General features: G+C 35.8%; 1 pseudogene; it reads right to left on the reverse strand.

Moving 5' to 3' along the window:
• Positions 1–20822: 20822 nt before the first annotated feature.
• Positions 20823–21265, reverse strand: LOC131513190 (large ribosomal subunit protein uL24-like; annotated as a pseudogene).
• Between the last annotated feature and the right edge of the window lie 373 nt (positions 21266–21638).

Here is a 21638-nt window from a genome sequence, read left to right on the forward strand (position 1 = left end):
TTTACACAGTTCGCCCAAAGATTTAATATAATTATTGAAAAGATATCCACAGACCTTTAAAAAACAGTGAGACACAAGGCTAAAGTGAAAAATGAGATTGTATGACATTGTTACTTAAAGCAGGGCATACCTGTTGGAAGAACCATTTTCTCTGACCTTCAAGTCTTCATAAATTTGTCCCGTGCTTCTGATAACCCCTGAGCAGAGAGATGGTCTTGTTATGTCCGATTAAGAAGTTTGTCTTTTTTCTCCTCTCAGGGATTCCCTACTGTGAAAACTGACAACATGCTTGCCCATTTCCAAGTGCAAGTAGCAGACAACCAGACCTCTCCAACCCTGAGCAATTACTAAAAGACTGAGTGAAGCAAAGGTAATTTAATTGTCTATCGAGCCTCAGTAGGCCCAGGTTTCAGCTTTGCCTGCACCCATTTCTAGAAAAGGAAAATTTAGCACAGTGCCTTTAATATATTAAGAACTGAAATGTCTGTAGGTTCAAATATAGTATGTGTTGGCAATTACCACATACTGGCTTAAAACGACACAAATTTATTCTTTCACCTTTCAGAAGGCTGTGAGTCTGAAATTAAAGTGATGGTGGGGCCATGCTCTCTCTAAAGGTTTTAGAGGAAGCTCCTTCCTTGCCTCTTCTCAGCTTCTGATGGTATCTGGCAATCTGGCATTCCTGGATTTGTAGACACATCACTCTAATCTCTGCCTACCTTGTCACTTGGTGTTCCTCCCTGTGCCATTGTGTCTCTCCTTATGAGGACATAGTTATATTGGATTTAAAGCTCACCTTAATTCAGTATCAACTCAGTTAACTAGATACATCAGATAAAACTTAATCTTTAGGGTGACACAATTCAAAAAGCAACAATATGAGGAGGAAAGATGAAGGAAGGAAGGAAGGAAGGAAGGAAGGAAGGAAGGAAGGCAGGAAGGAAAGAAGGAAGGAAGGAAGGAAGGAAGAAAGAGAAAGAAAGAAAGAAAGAAAGAAAGAAAGAAAGAAAGAAAGAAAGAAAGAAAGAAAAGAAAGAAAGGATAAAGAGGAAAGAAAGAAAAAATAGAGAAAGGAAAGAAGGAAGAAAAGAAAGAAAAAGGAAGGGAAGGGAAGGAAGGAAGGAAGGAAAAGGAAGGAAGGAAGGAAGGAAGGAAGGAAGGAAGGAAGGAAGGAAGGAAGGAAGAAGGGAAGGAAGGAAGGTAGGAAGGGAGAGAGGAAGAGAAAAAAAAAGTGCTGGAGAAGAAAAGTTGGAGGAAAATGTGAGAGTCAGTGTTTTTGAATTGTTGGGAAAAAAATTTAATTTGGACTGGTTTTCTTTGATTTTTCTTGGAAAGGGGAGGGTCTTTTTGAGCAGTTATAGTTTATTATAGAGAAAGGAAGTAGAGAACATAAATTTTTATCTTGGATGATGATCTCCTAGAGAACAGAAATTCAGCTATTCACTGTGTAATCCATTAGGATATTGAATAACATCAAGATTATGTGTAGAATTCAGAAAATGTGTTTTAAATGACAAATACTCATAAATTAATAATACACTTTATGAATGGTATCTTCATCTGAGTAAAGACTGGATTAAGTTTTTTCCAATTTCATAGCCAAACTACTTCTTTTAATGTCATAAAATATTAACTTCATAAAATATTAGATTGGAGGGATGCCTAGGTGTCCCAATCAGTTAAATGTTGACTCTTGATTTTGGCTCAGGTTATGATCCCAGGGTCGTGAGTTGGAGCCCCATGTGGGGCTGTGCACTGAGTGCAGAGTCTGCTTTGGATTTTCTCTCTCTGCCCCTCCCCCCCACTTGCATGCACTCACTCTGTCTCTCAAAAAAAATTAGATTGGATGATACATAGAATTAAATATAATTATATTAACATGTTGATGCTTAAGAACATTTACAAAACATTTTAAAATGCCTCCAATTCTGCCACTTGAGCACAATAATTATCTCCATTATATCTGGTATCATTTTTATGAAATATACAAATATTTGAATTTTTTTAATGTTTATCTTTATTTTTGAGACAGAGAGACAGAGCATGAGCAGGGGAGGGGCAGAGAGAAAGGGAGGCAAAGATCTGAAGCAGGCTCCAGGCTCTGAGCTGTCAGCACAGAGCCCGACACGGGGCTCCAACTTGTCAACTGCGAGATCATGACCTGAGCTGAAGTCAGATGCTCAACCGACTGTGCCACCTAGGTGCCCCAAAATATACAAGTGTTTAATATAGTGGTTTCAAATGATTATTTTGTTAGTTTCTGAATATAAATACAAAATTTAAATTAAATTTCAGATTGTTTTATGACCATAAATATAATATGATTTTATTTCTTTTAATTACTGTTAAAACTTAAGGAAAAATAGATTAGTCATCAAATTTATTCAGTTTGGTTTTATTCTGGTTTTTAAAGTCTCTTATTTCAAGATTTTAAAAATATAATTTAACAACATATTCATGTTATAGTCATCAAATGAAGGAATGACATTGGGAACTAATTTGAAATTCTGATATTTTGTTTTTATTATAGGTCATTTCCACAACAAAGAAATTTAATTTTTTAACCATATGACATTTTATTTTTGCATGTTTCTATATAAAACAAGGAAGTTAAGGATGCTCAGCTGATCTTATTTTCATGTTTTTAAAAAATATTTCTACTTTTATAGTTTTTAATAGATGACATTGTACCTTGTGCTGTAAACATGAAGCTGTTCTTTAATTTAAACTGTTTATTTGAGATAATGTACTTGAGATAATAGATTATCATGCAATTTTAAGAAGTAATATAGAGGGGTCCCTTGTAGCCGTTACCTGTTCCCCCAATAATATTATCTTGCAAAATTATAGTACAGTAGCCCAATCAGAATAATAATATTGTGATAAATCAAAATACAAAATATTTCCATCATCTCAAGTATCTCTCATATTGCTGTTTGTAACCACAATCACTTCTCTCCAGCCACCACCCCATTCCTTAAATTCTGGCAACCACTAATAAGTTGTCCATTTCTATAATATTTTCAGGTCAAGAATCTTATTATATAAATGGAATAATACAAAATGGAAAACCTTAAGGATTGGCTTCTTTCATTGAGCAAAATTCTATGGAGATTCCATCAGGTTTATAAATGTGTCAATAGATTGTTCTTATTTCTGACTAGTATTCCCTGGTATGGATATAACAAAGTTTGCTTAACCATTCACCACATAGAAAACATCCCAGCTTTTGGCTATTAAGAATAACACTGCAATAAATATTCTTGTACAGGTTTTGATGGAAACATAAATTTTATTTCTCTGGGATAAATGATGAGGAGTGTAACTTTGGGACTGTATGGTAGTTGCATGTTTAGTTTTTTTAAAAAACTGCCATCTGTTTTCCAGAATGGTTATACCATTTTACATTCCCATCAGAAATGTGTGAGTGATCCAGTTTCCCACATTCTCTCTTGCATTTGGTGTTGTCACTATTTTTTTTTAATTTTAGTTCTTCTGATGGGCATAGAGTGATATTTCATTTGCATTTCCCTAACATCTAATAATGTTGCACATCTTCCCAGGTGTTCATTTTCTGTTATGCGTTCTCTTCTATTAAGTGTCTCTTCATGTCTTTTGTCCATTTTCTTTTTTTTTTTTACATTTATTTATTTTTTGAGAGACATAGAGTGACAGAGCATAAGTTGGGGAGGGGCAGAGAGAGAAGGAGACACAGAATCCGAAGCAGGCTCCAAGCTGTCAGCACAGAGCCTGACGTGGGGCTCGAGCTCACAAACCATGAAATCATGACCTGAGCCGAAGTCGGATGCTTAACCGACTGAGCCACCCAGGTGCCCCTGTCAATTTTCTAATTAGGTTATTTTCACTAGAAAGCTTGGAGAATTCCTTATATACTCTAGATTGTAATATTTTGTTGGATATAAGGTTTTCGAATATTCTTTCCACTCTGTAAATTGCCTTTTGTTCTATTAACAGATTATTTCAAATAGCAAACATTTTTAATTTTAATGCAGTTTAATTTATTGGTCTTTTCCTTTTATTAATTATACTTTTGGTTTCAATTCTAGAGACTGAACTTGTAAGAACTTGTTACCTTGCTCTAGATTCCAAAGTATTCTCTCTCTTTTTTCATAGCCTATACTCTCATAAGTTTACATTTTATATTTAAATCTGTGATCTACTTTGTGTTAATTTTATATAAGGTATGATATGTGACTGAGGTTTTTTTCTTTTTCTTTTTTGGGATATGGATGTTCAACTACCCCATTTTTGAAAAGACTATCCTTCCTCAATTGCCTTTTTACCTTTGTCAAAAATTAATTGAGAATATTGGTGGGATATGTCTGAATTCTTTGTTCTGTTGCATTGGTCTATGTTTCTCTTCCTCTGCCAATACCACAGACTCGTGATTACTGTAGCTATATAACAAGTTTTGAAATTTAGTAGATTGATTTTTCCCCTTCATTCTTATTTTTTAAAATGACTTTGCCTTTCCATATAGATTTTATGATAAACTTGTCCATATGTACAAAAAATCTTGAGGGAATTATCCTAGCAATTGTATTAAATCTGTGGATCAATTTGGAGAGAATCAACATCTTTACTATGTTGAGTTTTCCAGTCCATAGATACAGAATGTCTCCCCATTTATTTTCATCCTGTATTTCTTACATCACCTTCATGTGGTTTTCAGCCTACAAGCTCTGTATAGGTTTGATATATTTACATTTAAGTATTTCATTTTTTTTATGTAGTTGCAAATGATATTGAACTTTTAATTTCACTTTGTGTATGTTTATTACTAGCATATATTAATACCATTTTTTAAGAATTAACAGATTTGGGTGACATCAGCAAGATAGTAGACTAGGAAGTTTCAGTCCTTATTCTCCCACAAAAGCATTAAATAAACCATAAGAGACTGGTGGAAATAACTTTATGGGATCTCTGGAAGTCATTCAAAGACCTACAGCAACAACAACAACAAAAAATTCTCAACCAAGAAAACACCATTCAAAATAGTAGGAAATTTTATGAGATTTTTACTCAGACTTCCCTAAACCATTTTCTATGGTGGCCTGGCATAGTTTGGAGGAATCATACTCATGAGTGTAGTAAAAAAAATTATAAACCAAATGGGATTTATTCCTGGAATGGAAGGATGTTTCAGCATACTAAAATCAGTCAACATAGTACACCACGGTAACAGAATGATGAAAAACAACAACAAAAACACATGCTCACCTGAATTGATGCTGGGAAAGCATTTGACAAAATTCAACAATCTTTCAGGATAAAAACACTCAACAACAGACTAAGAAATAGAAAAAAATACATCAATATTATAAAGATCATACTTGAAAAATCCTCAGTGAACATCATACTCGATGGTGAAGGGCTAAAATATTTTCTTATAATCCTGTAATATCAGCAACAGGACAAGGCTACTTGCTTTTGCCACTTATATTCAACATAGTACTGGAAGTCCCAGGCAGAGAAATTAGTCTAGAAAAATGAAGAAAATTCAAATTGGAAAGTAAAAAATTAACACTATCTCTGTACACAGAGGATATGATCCTTTATGTAGAAAACTGTAAAAGCTACATACACACACACACACACACACACACACACACATCTGTTAGAATAAAAAAGTAATAATTCAGCAAGGTTGCAGGATACAAAATCAGTTCATAAAAAATCAGTTACATTTGTATACTTGAACCATGAAAAATATGAAAACAACATAAATAAAGCTATTCCATTTACAGTAGCATCAAAAAAGAATAAAGTGCTCAGAAATGAATTTAACCAAGGAAGTAAAAGACATGTACAGAAAACTCTAAAATGTTGGCTGAAAGAAATTAAAGAAGACACCAACAAATGAAAAGGCATCCAATGTTTATGGATTAGATGACTTAAATTTCTTAAAATGTCAGTACCACCCAAAGCAATCCATGATTCAGTGGAATCTCTATCAAAATTACATTTTTTGCAGAAAAAAAAATCCTAATATTAATATGAAACCTCAAGAGAACCCAAGTTGCTAAAATTACCTTGAAAAAGAAGGACAAAGTTAGAGGTCTCACATTTCCTGATTTCAAAACCTCTTATAGAATTAAGTAATGTAAAAGAACGGAGTCTCCAGAGCCAAGCGCAGACGAGAGGCCCATGGGAGAGGGTAGGAAGGCTGCGAGGTAGTCCACGGACTAGCGGGAGGGAGCCAGGGCAAGGGGCGGCTCGCCAGCCAAGCAGAGCCCCCGAGTCTGGCTGCCAAAAGCGGAGGGGCCGGACGGACTGAGTTCCGACAGCAAGCGCAACTTAGCGTCTGGGAGGTCATAAGTTAACAGCTCTGCTCAGAAAGCGGGAAGTCTGGAGGACAAAGGGAAGGAGAGCAGCTGAGCCCCCAGACGTCAGAGCTCAGCTTGGCGGGGAATAAAGGCGCTCGCCAGCGCCATCTCCCTCGCCCATCCCCCAGCCAAAATCCCAAAGAGAACCAGTTCCTGCCAGGAAACTTGCTCGCTCTGCGCAAACACCCAACTCTGTGCTTCTGCGGAGCCAAACCTCAGGCAGTGGCTCTGACTCCCTCCCGCTGCCACAGGGCCCCTCCTGAAGTGGATCACCTAAGGAGAAGCGAGCTAAGCCTGCCCCTCCTGCCCCCGTGCACCTTGCCTACCCACCCCAGCTAATACGCCAGATCCCCAGCACCACAAGCCTGGCAGTGTGCAAGTAGCCCAGATGGGCCACGCCACCCCACAGTGAATCCCTCCCCTAGGAGAGGGGAAGAGAAGGCACACACCAGTCTGACTGTGGCCCCAGCGGTGGGCTGGGGGCAGACATCAGGTCGGACTGCGGCCCCGCCCACCAACTCCAGTTATACACCACAGCACGGGGGAAGTGACCTGTGGGTCCACACCACTCCAGGGACTATCCAAAATGACCAAACGGAAGAATTCCCCTCAGAAGAATCTCCAGGAAATAACAACAGCTAATGAACTGATCAAAAAGGATTTAAATAATATAACAGAAAGTGAATTTAGAATAATAGTCATAAAATTAATCGCTGGGCTTGAAAACAGTATACAGGACAGCAGAGAATCTCTTGCCACAGAGATCAAGGGACTAAGGAACAGTCACGAGGAGCTGAAAAGCGCTTTAAACGAAATGCAAAACAAAATGGAAACCATGACGGCTCGGATTGAAGAGGCAGAGGAGAGAATAGGTGAACTAGAAGATAAAGTTATGGAAAAAGAGGAAGCTGAGAGAAAGAGAGATAAAAAAATACAGGAGTATGAGGGAAAATTTAGAGAACTAAGTGATACACTAAAAAGAAATAATATACGCATAATTGGTATCCCAGAGGAGGAAGAGAGAGGGAAAGGTGCTGAAGGGATACTTGAAGAAATTATAGCTGAGAACTTCCCTGAACTGGGGAAGGAAAAAGGCATTGAAATCCAAGAGGCACAGAGAACTCCCTTCAGACGTAACTTGAATTGATCTTCTGCACGACATATATCATAGTGAAACTGGCAAAATACAAGGATAAAGAGAAAATTCTGAAAGCAGCAAGGGATAAACGTGCCCTCACATATAAAGGGAGACCTATAAGACTTGTGACTGATCTCTCCTTTGAAACTTGGCAGGCCAGAAAGGCTTGGCACGATATCTTCAGTGTGATAAACAGAAAAAATATGCAGCCGAGAATCCTTTATCCATCAAGTCTGTCATTTAGAATAGAAGGAGAGATAAAGGTCTTCCCAAACAAACAAAAACTGAAGGAATTCGTCACCACGAAACCAGCCCTACAAGAGATCCTAAGGGGGATCCTGTGAGACAAAGTACCAGAGACATCGCTACAAGCATAAAACATACAGACATCACAATGACTCTAAACCCGTATCTTTCTATAATAACACTGAATGTAAATGGATTAAATGCGCCAACCAAAAGACATAGGGTATCAGAATGGATAAAAAAACAAGACCCATCTATTTGCTGTCTACAAGAGACTCATTTTAGATCTGAGGACACCTTTAGACAGAGAGTGAGGGGATGGAGAACTATTTATCATGCTACTGGAAGCCAAAAGAAAGCTGGAGTAGCCATACTTATATCAGACAAACTAGACTTTAAATTAAAGGCTGTAACAAGAGATGAAGAAGGGCATTATATAATAATTACAGGGTCTATCCATCAGGAAGAGCTAACAATTATAAATGTCTATGTGCCGAATACCGGAGCCCCAGATATATAAAACAATTACTCATAAACATAAGCAACCTTATTGATAAGAATGTGGTCATTGCAGGGGACTTTAACACCCCACTTACAGAAATGGATAGATCATCTAGACACACAGTCAATAAAGAAACAAGGGCCCTGAATGATACATTGGATCAGATGGACTTGACAGATAGATTTAGAACTCTGCATCCAAAAGCAACAGAATATACTTTCTTCTAGAGTGCACATGGAACATTCTCCAAGATAGATCATATACTGGGGCACAAAACAGCCCTTCATAAGTTTACAAGAATTGAAATTATACCATGCATACTTTCAGACCACAATGCTATGAAGCTTGAAATCAACCACAGGAAAAAGTCTGGAAAACCTCCGAAAGCATGGAGGTTAAAGAACACCCTACTAACGAATAAGTGGGTCAACCAGGCAATTAGAGAAGAAATTAAAAAATATATGGAAACAAACGAAAATGAAAATACAGCAATCCAAACGCTTTGGGACGCAGCGAAGGCAGTCCTGAGAGGAAAATATGTTGCAATCCAGGCCTATCTCAAGAAACAAGAAAAATCCCAAATACAAAATCTAACAGCACACCTAAAGGAAATAGAAGCAGAACAGCAAAGGCAGCCTAAACCCAGCAGAAGAAGAGAAATCATAAAGATCAGAGCAGAAATAAACAATATAGAATCTAAAAAAACTGTAGAGCAGATCAACGAAACCAAGAGTTGGTTTTTTGAAAAAATAAACAAAATTGACAAACCTCTAGCCAGGCTTCTCAAAAAGAAAAGGGAGATGACCCAAATAGATAAAATCATGAATGAAAATGGAATTATTACAACCAATCCCTCAGAGATACAAACAATTATCAGGGAATACTATGAAAAATTATATGCCAACAAATTGGACAACCTGGAAGAAATGGACAAATTCCTAAACACCCACACTCTTCCAAAACTCAATCAGGAGGAAATAGAAAGCTTGAACAGACCCATAACCAGCGAAGAAATTGAATTGGTTATCAAAAATCTCCCAACAAATAAGAGTCCAGGACCAGATGGCTTCCCAGGGGAGTTCTACCAGACGTTTAAAGCAGAGATAATACATATCCTTCTCAAGCTATTCCAAGAAATAGAAAGGGAAGGAAAACTTCCAGACTCATTCTATGAAGCCAGTATTACTTTGATTCCTAAACCAGAAAGAGACCCAGTAAAAAAAGAGAACTACAGGCCAATATCTGTGATGAATATGGATGCAAAAATTCTCAATAAGATACTAGCAAATCGAATTCAACAGCATATAAAAAGAATTATTCACCATGATCAAGTGGAATTCATTCCTGGGATGCAGGGCTGGTTCAACATTCACAAATCGATCAATGTGATACATCACATTAACAACAAAAAAAAAGAGAAGAACCATATGATCCTGTCAATCAATGCAGAAAAGGCCTTTGACAAAATCCAGCACCCTTTCTTAATAAAAACCCTTGAGAAAGTCGGGATAGAAGGAACATACTTAAAGATCATAAAAGCCATTTATGAAAAGCCCACAGCTAACATCATCCTCAACGGGGAAAAACTGAGAGCTTTTCCCCTGAGATCAGGAACATGACAGGGATGCCCACTCTCACCGCTGTTGTTTAACATAGTGCTGGAAGTTCTAGCATCAGCAATCAGACAACAAAAGGAAATCAAAGGCATCAAAATTGGCAAAGATGAAGTCAAGCTTTCGCTTTTTGCAGATGACATGATATTATACATGGAAAATCCGATAGACTCCACCAAAAGTCTGCTAGAACTGATACATGAATTCAGCAAAGTTGCAGGATACAAAATCAATGTAAAGAAATCAGTTGCATTCTTATACACTAACAATGAAGCAACAGAAAGACAAATAAAGAAACCGATCTCATTCACAATTGCACCAAGAAGCATAAAATACCTAGGAATCAATCTAACCAAAGATGTAAAAGATCTGTATGCTGAAAATTATAGAAAGCTTATGCAGGTAATTGAAGTAGATGTAAAGAAATGGAAAGACATTCCCTGCTCATGGATTGGAAGAATAAATATTGTCAAAATGTCAATACTACCCAAAGCTATCTACACATTCAATTCAATCCCCATCAAAATTGCACCAGCATTCTTCTCAAAACTAGAACAAGCCATCCTAAAATTCATATGGAACCACAAAAGGCCCCGAATAGCCAAAGTAATTTTGAAGAAGAAGACCAAAGCAGGAGGCATCCCAATCCCAGACTTTAGCCTTTACTACAAAGCTGTCATCATCAAGACAGCATGGTATTGGCATAAAAACAGACACATAGACCAATGGAATAGAATAGAAACCCCAGAACTAGACCCACAAACGTATGGCCAACTCATCTTTGACAAAGCAGGAAAGAACATCCAATGGAAAAAAGACAGTTTCTTTAACAAATGGTGCTGGGAGAACTGGACAGCAACATGCAGAAGGTTGAAACTAGACCAGTTTCTCACACCATTCACAAAAATAAACTCAAAATGGATAAAGGACCTGAATGTGAGACAGGAAGCCATCAAAACCTTAGAGGAGAAAGCAGGAAAAGACCTCTCTGACCTCAGCCGTAGCAATCTCTTACTCGACACATCCCCAAAGGCAAGGGAATTAAAAGCAAAAGTGAATTACTGGGACCTTATGAAGATAAAAAGCTTCTGCACAGCAAAGGAAACAACCAACAAAACTAAAAGGCAACCAACGGAATGGGAAAAGATATTTGCAAATGACATATCGGACAAAGGGCTAGTATCCAAAATCTATAAAGAGCTCATCAAACCCCACACCCGAAAAAACAGTGAAGAAATGGGCAGAAAACATGAATAGACACTTCTCTAAAGAAGACATCCGGATGGCCAACAGGCACATGAAAAGATGTTCAACGTCGCTCCTTATGAGGGAAATACAAATCAAAACCACACTCAGATATCACCTCACGCCAGTCAGAGTGGCCAAAATGAAGAAATCAGGAGACTATAGATGCTGGAGAGGATGTGAAGAAACAGGAACCCTCTTGCACTGTTGGTGGGAATGCAAATTGGTGCAGCCGCTCTGGAAAGCAGTGTGGAGGTTCCTCAGAAAATTAAAAATAGACCTACCCTGTGACCCAGCAATAGCACTGCTAGCATTTACCCAAGGGATACAGGAGTACTGATGCATAGGGGCACTTGTACCCCAATGTTTATAGCAGCACTCTCCACAATAGCCAAATTATGGAAAGAGCCTAAATGTCCATCAACTGATGAATGGATAAAGAAATTGTGGTTTATATACACAATGGAATACTACGTGGCAATGAGAAAGAATGAAATATGGCGTTTTGTAGCAACGTGGATGGAACTGGAGAGTGTGATGCTAAGTGAAATAAGCCATACAGAGAAAGACAGATACCATGTTTTCACTCTTATGTGGATCCTGAGAAACGTAACAGAAACCCATGGGGGAGGGGAAGGAAAAAAAAAAAAGAGGTTAGAGTGGGAGAGAGCCAAAGCATAAGAGACTGTTAAAAACTGAGAACAAACTGAGGGTTGATGGAGGGTGGGAGGGAGGGGAGGTTGGGTGATGGGTTTTGAGGAGGGCACCTTTTGGGATGAGCACTGGGTGTTGTATGGAAACCAATTTGACAGTAAATTTCATATATTAAAAAATAAAAAATAAAAAAAAACAAAATTAAGTAATATAATAGTATGTAGTACTGATATAAAGGCAGACATATATACCAATAGAATAGAATGGAGATCCCAGAAATAATCCCTCACATATATGTTTAAACAATTTTAACAAGATTGCTAAGATTATTCAATGGGAAAAGAACAGTGTTTTCAGCAAATAATTTTGAGAAAACTGGATATCCACATGGAAAAGAATGAAATTGGACCATTAACTTACACTATATACAAAAATTCATTCAAAATAGATCAAAGACCTAAGTGAAAACACTAATACTATAGCATTCTTAGAGGAAAATACATGGGATACCTTCACACTAGATATGGCGATGATTTCTTGGATATGACACCAAAGCACAGCCAACAAAAATAAAAGTAGATAAATTAGGTTATATCAAAATTAAAAACTTTGGTGCATAACAGTACACTATCAACAGGGTGAAAAGACTACCCATAGAAGGGAAAAAATACTTGCAAATAATATATCTCATAAACAGTGACACTCAGAAAATAAAAAGAACTCCTGTGACTAAAAAAAATATAAATCCCATTTAAAAATGAGCAAATGATTTGAATAGACATTTCTACAGAGAAAATATATAAATGGCCCATCAGCACATGAAAAGGTGCTCAAAATCACTAATCATTAGGAGACTACAAATCAAACAAAGAGATACCACTTAACATCCATTAGGATGGCTATTATTAAAACACAAAACAAAACAGAAAATAATTGTTGACAATGATATGGAGAAATTGTACCTTTTGTGTATTGTTGATAGGAAGGTAAAATAGTGCAGCTGCTATGGAAAACAATATGGCAGGCAATTCCTCAAAAAGTTAAAACTGAAGTTTCCATGTGACTCAGTTATTCTACATCTGAGAATACCCACAAGAATTGAAATCTGAGAATCAAACAGATATTTGTATACCCATGTTTATAGGAGCATTATTAGCCAAAAAAGATGGAAATAATCCAAGTTGCTTTCCATTCAGTGATGGATGGAAGAGATAAAAAAAATGTGTTATATACATGAAATGGGATATCATTCAGCCTTAAAAATGAAGGAATTCTTGGCACATGCTACAAATAGATAAACCTTAAAGAAATTATGCTAAGAGAAATAAGACAATATAAGGACAAATTCTGTATGATTCTGCTTGTATGATGTAATAGTCAGGGATTGCAAACAATCACATATCTAGTAGGCTGGAGAGTCAGGGAAGAGTTGGTATTGTAGTTCAAATATGAAGACAGTTTAAAGCAGAATTCTCTTTTCCTCAAGGGACCTCAGTCTTTCTCTTAAGGCTTTCAGTTGATTAGATGAGACCCACTCACATGATCAAGAGTAATCTGCTTTACTCAAAGTCTAATGATTTAAATGTTAATGTCATTTTAAAAATACCATCATACAAACATTTAGAATATTGTTTGACCAAATATCTTGGTACTTTGCCCTAGGCATGTTGACACACAAAATTAAATATTACAAGTCCACCTCTTATAAATTTGGCACCCATATGCATTTCTTTAAATAATACCTAGTCTCTAAATAAAGACAATAACAAGGCCATACTTGTACTTATCATAATATAATAACCCTATGTATAACCAAAATACACTAAGCCTTTCTCCAGAAGTTAATGAGAAGTCCTTGGAAGATTTTTCACTCTCCCTTGTCCTGTAACTTAAATGCTATGAAGTAAAATTAATGATGTTTACCAGTACTTAAAGTACATTTAGCAATTTTTAACTATGAAGTAAAGTTAACAGCATTTAACTTCATGGTGTTAAGTAAAATTAACAATATTTAGCAGTAAATTTAATAATATTTAACAATATATATACTATTTATTTATATACTATAATGTAGTGTTACTTTACCTGGAAATAAGACCTAAACCTTCATTCCTGAAGGGTATGGGCTATTAGTAGTTCTGCCTGAGTTGGGTTGCTTTATTTTTCCATTGATTTTAATCATAGGGCATAATGATACTAAGAGACAGTCTAAGGGATCTCCTGTACTTCTATATACTCTTCCTTACCTCCAATGTGGAGTTGCAATCCATTTTTTCCAGAGTTGTTCAGTATCACACACCCCAGCCAGCTTAGTAACTCTCTTCTTTGCCTGTTGATTTAGAATTATGAGGAACCCAAAGTGACCAGGTAGCAGTCTTAACTTCCATTCCAATGGAATTATTATTATGTCTTGCTAGAAGTATCCCTCCATTTGGAACTAAGACCTCTAGGCCAGCAGAATGTAAAATCATGAAATCAGGAAACAAAATTTTTCCTAGGGGTTTCTTATCGTAATATAAGTGGTGTCATTCCCATTTCTACCTCTTTATTCCTGGATCCATGAATCTTGGATATTGGAGAAAGAGCACCATTTATTAGAGCTTATTCAGAGCATTTACCATCTCCTAGAGAACCTTGGCCCAACCTTGCAAGATATTGCAACCTAGCTGGCACTATAATTGGACCTTCAAAGGGCCATTACACAATTTTATCAAGCCAGCTGCTTCAGGATGGTGGGGAACATAAGACCAGTTAATTTCATGAGCATGGTTCCATGGCAGTACTACTGCATTTGCTATCGACAGTTTCTTGATCAGAAGCAATGCTAGGTGGAATATGATAATAATGGATAAGACATTCTATAAATCCACAGATAGCAGGTTTTGTAGAAGCATTGCATGCGGGAAATGCAAATCTGTATCAAGAATGTGTTTATTCCAGTAAGAACAAATGCTGCCCCTTCCATGATGGAAGCAATCCAGTGTAATCAACCTGCTTAGCTTCTCAAATCTGTATCTTAATGTCTCTTGCCAAAAATAGGAAGTTCTCAGGCATTATTTTTTCAAATACATTTATTTATTTATTATTTATTTATTTTTTTATCTCCACCATCTTTTTTCTCTTTCTGGAACTAATGGCATGAATGTTATGCATTTTTTGTTATGATCGCATAGGTTTCTAGTCTGCTTTTTACATTTGATTTTCTCTCTTGCTCACATTGATTAGTATCTCTTTCTCTATGTTCTCATTTATTGATTACTTCTTTTTCTTTCTTTGCTGAAGCTTTCTATTTTTATATTTTTTCCAAAGATATTCATAATTAGTCATGGAAACACTTTTATTGTGGCTGCTTTAAAATAATGGTCACATAAATCTGCCATTAGTGTCATTTCGATGATGGCATCTATTGATTCTCTTTTTGCATTCATTTTGAGATCTTCCTGTTTCTTCATATAACAGGTTATTTTTTACTGAAACCCAAGACATTTTGGATATTATAAGACTTGATCTTATCTAAACTTTTTGCTTTAGCTAGCTATTTGACACCAGTTCAAAGGACTGGGAGGAAGGGAAACATCACCATGATATTTCCAGGTAGACTTAAATGTCTAGATTCACTGCTTGGCCTCTGCTATATTCAAGGTGGTAGGCCTTTTCATTGCCACTTAGCAGGAATGGGATTTCTGTCTTCGTATGTATTCTTCACTGATACCACATCAGGGCTGTCCTTGCTGCCTCTAAGTGATGATAAAAGACCAGAATCTTACTGACCTTTCTCTGACAGCATCCTAGTGAGGTGTCCATGTATCTCATTATACCCTTATGAAGATGGAATTCCAAGCTCCCCAGTTGGGCTTTGTTGGCATGGATGGTGATGGGGCAACTGTTTCTTATGGTGTTCAGCAGAGTATATTTTGTATTATCTAAAAATTGTCTTTCTTGAAAAGTTGCCCCTTTCCTGGTCCTTTGGCTAGAAAAAGCAAGCATTTGTTTGGATTTTTTTTCTTTTTTTTTCTATGTCCACTGTCATTTCCAGGTTGTTGGCTTCTTTACCTCCATATCTGGAATACGTGAGACAAAAAGAATATCCAAGGAACTCACCATAGCAATATTTTTCTGGTCTCAATGTCCCTAGATGAGTTGGCTTCTTCTCTCCTCCTTTCAGAATTTTCATGTGTTGTTTTGTATGTAATATTCAGGATTTTTAGTTGTATTGGTGGGAAAAGTAGAGGAAAGTATGGCTATTTCCTCTCTCCAGATGCAGAAGTTCTCCAATCAATTTAAGCTTTGCATTTAATGGTATCTTTAAGATATATAATAAATATTTCTTTGTAATTTATTTTTTCCTTGTAATAATTTGTTATATAGATAGTACCATTTTTTCCTTAACAAGAGATAATCCTTATTTGCTAATATTATTATTAGGTATTAAAATTTAATGATAATATACATGTTTAAATTTAATTCCTTTTAACAAGTATATTTTCATAAAATGACATTAATTTATATTTATTGATACCAAAGCAGCCAACTTAACAATGGGAATAATTTAATAATAAATTATCAGCTTGTTTTATTTATTAAAATTAGACCAACCAAACTTTTTTTTAGTTAGGTTAATTTTATGTTTGAGTTAATTATCAGGCCATTTTGGTTTTCAAAACTTTGCAGTCTACCAGAAAAAAGAAACTATATACTTTTATAGTTGTAATTTTAGTTTCTCTCTTTTATGAGAGACCTTTTAGCTTTTATATGCATCATGTGAAAAACATAAAGCCATGGGCCACAAAAACAGACCAAACCTTACTCACTTTCTACATGGATATTAGTGACAATAAGATTTACTTCTGATCCATACTTATTTTCCAAACCAAGAGCTAACCTAGGGAAATTTCATATTTCATTTTGGTCTTAATGTGCTCAACTTTGTCATAAAATCTAAGATTTTAAAAGCAAGATTTTCTTGGAAGATAGTTAGGACTTATATTTCCACTGATCAAGTCTTAGAAAGGGTGAGGGCTCTTTTAGAGGCTGTATTCTATTAAAAAAAAAAGTGTAGGGCCATCTGGGTGACTCAGGTCATGATCTCACAATTTGTGAGTTTAAGCCCTGTGTTGGGCTCTTTGCTGAAAGTTCAGAGCCTGGAGCCTGCTTCAGATTCTGTGTCTCCTTCTCTCTTTGCCCCTCCTCTGCTCATGGTCCCTGTCTCTCTCTCTCTCTCTGTCTCAAAATAAGTAAACATTGCTTATTTTTTTTTCTAAAGTGTAAATGCCATGGAGGACAAAGATCTGTTTAAAAGAGATAAAAGGGGGAGGGTGTCGCAAGAGCATCAAAGTGAAGTGTCTCTGTACTGGATAGGCATAGAATTTGGAGAATGAAGTTTTAATGGTTTGACATCTTGGAATCATTTATAAAGTATCGGGTCATGATCTTGAGGTTTGTGGGTTTGAGCCCCGCATCGGGCTCTGTGCTGACAGTTCGAAGCCTGGAGCCTGCTTCGGGTTCTGTGTCTCCCTCTCTCTCGCCCCTCCCCCGCTTGTGCTGTCTCTCTCTGTCTCTCAAAAATAAATAAATGTAAAAAAATTATAAAAAAAAATCTTTTTCTGTTAAATAATCTCTATTCTCCAACATGGCACTCAAACTCATGACCCTGAGATCAAAAGTCACATGCTCTACCAACTGAGCCAGCTAGGTATCCCCTAAATTTTAACATTTTACATGGCAAGTGTATTCGTTCCATTTTTCTCTTGGTCTATGACCTGAAGTCTCAATAGGCGTTTAGATGCCCATTTTTTTTTCTAAAAGAACAGAGTTTAAAATGATCATCTCCATTGTATGCATAATATCTGCTAAGTAGTTTGTGCTCAAGGTATATGCTAGGAAAAATACAGATGAGAACATTACATTCTTATTGTTTTATCCCATTACTACTACACTCATCCATTTTTTTAATTGATTGTATTTCTATTGAAAACATTTTAATGTCTTTCCATTACCTTTAGAACATAATTTAAATTCATACATTTGTTATTCCAGGACTTCCATTAGGTTAAAATATATCTTCTGATTTTACTTTCAGTGATTAAGCTATTTGTAATAATCATGATGATGATGATGATAGTAATAATAATGATGTCTAGGCATATATAACATTTGCCAGACATTATTCTGAGCCTTTTACATGTATTAAATTTTTAATTTTAATTTAATCCTTATTTAAATTAAATTAAATTTAATCTTTATTTAATTTGTCCCTATTCAAAGAGGCAGATACAATTATATTCACCACTTTATACAAGAGGCAACTGAAGCAGAGATTACCTAAATAACTTGCTCAAACTTACAGAGATTGTTGAAGAAGGTATAAAGAAAATGTGGCCACCAGGAAACCTGCAAGCTGGACCCTTGCAATTGGGAGGCTGTCTAGCCCCTCTTGTGTCCTTGGGTTGTGTGATCAGCTTGCCTTCCCCACTCCCTGAAGCTGCTCCATGCGTACATTTTAAGATAGAAATGTGGTGTTGACGCTATCTGGACTGGGTACATGATTGAACCCAGTTAAGGCCTCTCTGTAAATGTTTAAGATTCGGATGAGTGGGTGTGGAGATCTACTGGTCTTGTGGCCACCTGACTTAGCCTCATAAGTAAGTTCCCTTGCTTATTAAACCTGCTACCTACTAACATGAAGTGGACTGCCTCTTTCCATGGTACGTCTTTGCCTTCCAAGTATGGGGGGCTAGTTTCAGACTACACCAGGGAGTGCTAGAGGAGGTTTTGATCTAACAGAGAAGTTAGATGAGCTGGATTTGAAGAGAGCATCTCTCTCCAGAATCTGTGCCATTACCCTCTACATTCAAGTGCCTCTCTAAACTAAAGATTTGCTGTATATTATCAGTATGTCGAAATTCACTGTTTATTAAAAATCATATATTCTCAATATTTAATGTTTTGAAGTGAAAAATCCTATGAGATTGTTAAAAGTCTTGTAAAGTTTCCTCTTTTCCGCAAAACCTCCCATGGTCTAAGTTTGATGTATTCTCTCCTCCCCAGTGATCATGTATCTATTTTTACCTTAGAGGACATAGTGCTTTCTAGCTTGGATCATAGAGATTTATAAAAATATTCAATAGATCGTAATGTTTTTGAAAGTTAGAATGTCATTTATGCATTAATTTTCTTAACCTTACACAGCTAGTAGTTACTAATTCTCCATTCATATCCCAAATCTCCTTTCTTTATCTTCATTGATGGGTTAACACATTACTGTGATAAAATTTTACTTCTATCATTAATATTCTATTTTTCCTTTATTATATATTTTTATATTCTATAAACTATACAATATTATCTAAGTGAAACTTTTTAATGTTTGTTTATTTTTGTGACAGAGAGAGAGAGATAGAGAGAGAGGGAGAAAGACAGAGCACTAGCAGGGGGAGGGGCAGAGAGAGAGGGAGACACAGAATCTGAAACAACCAAGCTCCAGGCTCTGAGCTGTCAGCACAGAACCCGAAGCAAGGCTCGAACCTATGAACTGTGAAATCATGACCTGAGCCGAGGTTGGACGCTTAATTGACTGAGCCACCCAGATGCCCCTAAGTGCAATTCTTAATGTTGGTAAGAATACAACTAATTGTATGATGGGGCTATAAATTGGTTAACAGTTACTAGGAAATTGTTTTAGTAATATGCATAGAGCCCCCTAATGTGTTATATCCATTACACTTCTAATTTTAAATTTTGGTAATGTTACTAATCCTATTCTGGAACATTATCACAAAGAAATGAGAAAAACAGGAGTTTATATATAGAAATATAAATGTAGTATTATTTCTAATAGTGGAAAATTGAAAACAACCAGAATATTAAGCAAAAAAGAAATGTTACTCATTTTGCCATTAAAAACATTGCTAACAAAGATCATTGATATCATGCAAAACTTAACTATACTTTATAAATACAGTTATGCAAGACATTTATCACAGGCACTCGATATTTTTTCATCTCAAAAATATTTTTAGAACAATTATTAAATTCAAAACCATTAGTAAATTGTGTTTTCATCAGGATTATAGCTTTTAAGTTGAATCTTGATTTAATTTTCTCCAGATGAGATGAATTGCTCTTCCACGTATATGCATGTTATAGTACGTATAGTACGTATTGAAATTTTTAAAATATCTATTAATCCTCTCTTAAACAATATCTGTGATACTGTGGCTGGGAATTGATGTTTTTATTGATACCTTCAGTTCCAAGTAAGAATTGGTCAGACAAAAGTTATTGAATGAATAGATTTTAAATGAAATTCACCTAGTTATTTGCTAATGGACGTCAGTAAGGAGATATCTATGGGCTGCCTCAACCCTCTGGAAAGTGTTAAACTTTTCTTATGATAACTAATCTAATAATGACCAACAATAGAATGGAAGATTTCATCACAACCTAATAACGAAAACTTTCGTTTTCACAACATTCATTTTGCTCAGCTCACACTTATCAAAGGGCAACCGTCAGATGTCTGCATATCTCAATATTTTCTTAACCTAACAGTAATACAGAATGCAGGCCAAAGTAAAATGTAGGTCACAGTTGATGCTTCTAAACATGTCTTGGCACAAATATTAGAAAAATATCTACTTCTAAAATCATGAGAAGAAAATTAAGCAGAAACATGTTCATCATTTCAATAAACATCATTCAGATGTTTGTTCTTATTTTTTTTGTACATGAAAAGGACAGAAATGTATTTGCTTATAATAAACTTTGCTCCGTCCCCAACTACTTTCTCAAAGACCTTTTATGAAATTTATTCCATTTCTTCTTTGAAATTTGATACAGTTTATAACCATCTGGGGATATTTTCTTTGTGAGAATAATTTGATTATGAGTTCTTTTTAAAGAATATATAGCTATTCAGATGTCTACTTTTTTAATTTTGGTAAGCTGTGTTTGTAGGAATTGTCTGTTCTATTCAAGTTATTGAACTTATTTTGCAAATAGGTGTTCATAATATTTTTCACTTTATCTTTTTTTTTTCATTCTGTTTTTTATTTAAAGTCATATATAAGATGACTTTATTCCTGCATCTTCCCAATTGTTGCTTCCTTATATTTGCCCTTTTCCTTTCCCACTTGGTGAGATTTTCCTTTACGTTCAAGGATCTTTTTGCAGTTAGTTTTAGTCTAGTGATAACCACCTTGCTAGGGTGAATGCCCACATGGACATTTGTGCCATCTACCATCTCTCGCTGCACTTGTTCAATGTAGATTATGTATTTCTTCCTGCACACCTGGACTAATTGCCAATTTGTGTGTTTTCACAAAACTTGTCTATCATCATCCTTTCAAATGGGCATGGGTAGAACATTGTACTTCTGTATCAGCTCTTTGCAAAGAGCAGAAAACATAATCTTGCTGCAAATGTAGGAAGGTGAATTTAAATGCCTGTTACAGTTCTTGCTTGAGTCAGAAGTCACAAAGGGATTGAAATTTATTTTGGCTGCCGGTGCTTCCTTCATCCATGGCTGCAAAAGAAAAGAGCTCACTTTATCCTTTTAATGTCTGTGAGATCTATGGTAATATCTATCCTCTTACATTTCCTATTTTCCTTTTTCTCTGTTTCTTTTTTTGCTTAGTCTCTAAGGGATTATTTAATTTCGTTAAACTTTTCAAAGTACTACAATTTTTATTCTACATTTTCTCCAATACTTCTTATAGTCAGTCTTTTTAATTTAGCCATACTAGTGAGTGTTAATAACTAATTACATTGAACATTTTTATATGTTTGATTGCAATCCATATTCTTATAACAGCAAGTAATGTTTAATGAGAAGATAGCAGCACTACACGAGCATTTTGATTTAATTATAAGAAATTGTTTATGAAAAAACT

The sequence above is a fragment of the Neofelis nebulosa genome, chromosome 5 (genome assembly GCF_028018385.1).
Source record: "Neofelis nebulosa isolate mNeoNeb1 chromosome 5, mNeoNeb1.pri, whole genome shotgun sequence".
Classification (NCBI taxonomy): domain Eukaryota; kingdom Metazoa; phylum Chordata; class Mammalia; order Carnivora; family Felidae; genus Neofelis; species Neofelis nebulosa.